The sequence below is a fragment of the Sphaeroforma arctica genome (genome assembly GCF_001186125.1).
Source record: "Sphaeroforma arctica JP610 unplaced genomic scaffold supercont1.1504, whole genome shotgun sequence".
Classification (NCBI taxonomy): Eukaryota; class Ichthyosporea; order Ichthyophonida; genus Sphaeroforma; species Sphaeroforma arctica.
In genome coordinates this window covers 1-2,024 of record NW_014039054.1, presented here as the reverse complement: position 1 = coordinate 2,024, position 2,024 = coordinate 1, and positions in this window count along the sequence as shown.

Genomic DNA, 2,024 nt, shown 5'->3' with positions numbered 1-2,024 from the left:
TTCAGCCTACCCCCTTGTGTGCTTCTCCATTCTTCTGGTGGAGTCACATCCCTCTTCAGTGAACTCCTTTTGCTCCTGAGAAGGCTCTTCAGCTCTTGTGTTGCTCCCCGTATGTCGCTGATTTATTCTTCCGTGTTCCAACATGTGCCATTGTGGTAAGCAACCCATGATGGGTCCATATAGGCCTTCCTGGCTCTACCGATCCCTCTCTTATGTAACTAGACTCTACTTAATATTTCCCTCGTACGTCCCGTCGCCCGAAGTCTCCTAAGGCAGATGTTTCTTAGTATTGTTCTTGGTTCTCGTCCATGGCCCTTCTCTCGGTGGACCACTTCTCTGTGAGTGTGTTGATGTAGTAAACACATCAAAATACGATACTAAAACCTACTGAGTCGCCCTGAGGCTCAGTGCGGTGTATTTATTCTTATATTTGATTGTCTACGTGGTCTACAAATAATTCACCTCGTGTGAATTAATTGTAAACTAATTCTAACTCCACACTGATAGTGGTTTAAGAAGACTTTTACTACACTCCCCTCAAGCTCAAACGTCACCAGTGATGGAAGAGCTTAAAAAATAAATGACCTCTTAAACTATTGAAAATTAAAGAAATAAAACTAGTAGTGTAAATTAAACAAAACAAGAAACTAGTGAAAATCCTTCTGCTGAGTAAGTTCGTGCCTTGGAAACTGGTCTTTTGAACCATCCCGGCTGTGCTGGTATATTTTCACCCCCCAAAAAGCTAGGGTATCCGCTTGTATGTTTTCACCCCCCCCATAAGCTAGGGTATCCGCTGGAGTTATACTCGCCTATAAGCTCGAGTTGTGGAATCGTCGTTCGCCTCTACACCGTGGTGAAATCTCACAATGAGAGATAACCTCCGATCCGGAAGTAGATGGTAGACATCTAGTATTCCTCAACGTAACGTTGTAATTATTGGTGTTGTGCCGCTTTCTTCTTCTGGCGAGTTTACTCGGCTTTGTGGTGTGCAGCGATATCATTCGGATCGTCAAAAGCTTCGGCTGACTCCCAAGTTGGATCACCTTCCCGCCAGTGAACCAAGTATTCTATATTCCCTGTGGAATCATTCTGTCTATGTCGAATGATGTAACGGAACAAAGAACTATCATGCCACATATGATCTTCTAAAGGTTTTTCGGTGGCTCTATGTACTAATCGCAAAAGTTCCACTCTAACTGGTTTACCTTTGAAAGTATCTGGAAGTGAACCATCCTTGTGTGTCAGTTCATATCCTTGTCCCTGTCTGGCTTTGACAACGTATGGTCCAAACATTGGTCGCATTGCTTTGGTTGTGCGACCTTCGGACCGTACCATTACCACATCCCCTGGTTGAAAGGCGATAAAATCGTAAGCATGGAGACGGTCAAACTGCCTGGATAGTGTGTCTGCGTATTTCTGCGTGACCTTGTAAAGCGTCGGCAAGATAGTGTCGTGCAAACGATCCAGCCGGTGTACCCAAGCCTCATTGGTGACCGGCTGATTCCCCGGAAGGTCATCCGTGAAGTCAGCAAACGGAACATGACGGCGACCGAAGTAAGCACTGAATGGTGCTGTCTTGTGACGCCGAGATATTCGGAGGTTCTGGCACAGCATAATAAGTGGTAGTCGGACATCCCATGCCGTAGGTAAAGATTCACATAGCTTGCGAACTCCTTCGTGTATGTTTCTGTGTCTTCTCTCCGCTCCTCCCAGAACCTGAGGACGATATGGTGGCGACTTCACATGCATCACTCCGACTTCTTGAGTTATTAGTTTAACTATCTTATTCGAAAACTCGCCTCCCTCGTCTGATTGGATTTTCCTGGGGAAAACATGTTCTCCAAACACCTCCATAAGTTTCGATGTCACCACTTCTGCTGACTTCGTGGCTGTTGCTCTTAATATCGAGTACCCCGTTGCTATATCCAAGACGTGCAATATATATCGATTTCCTGCTGCTGAAACTAGTGGCATTGGGATCATGTCGACTTGGGCAGTACCATCCACTGTAAACAGCTTCAACA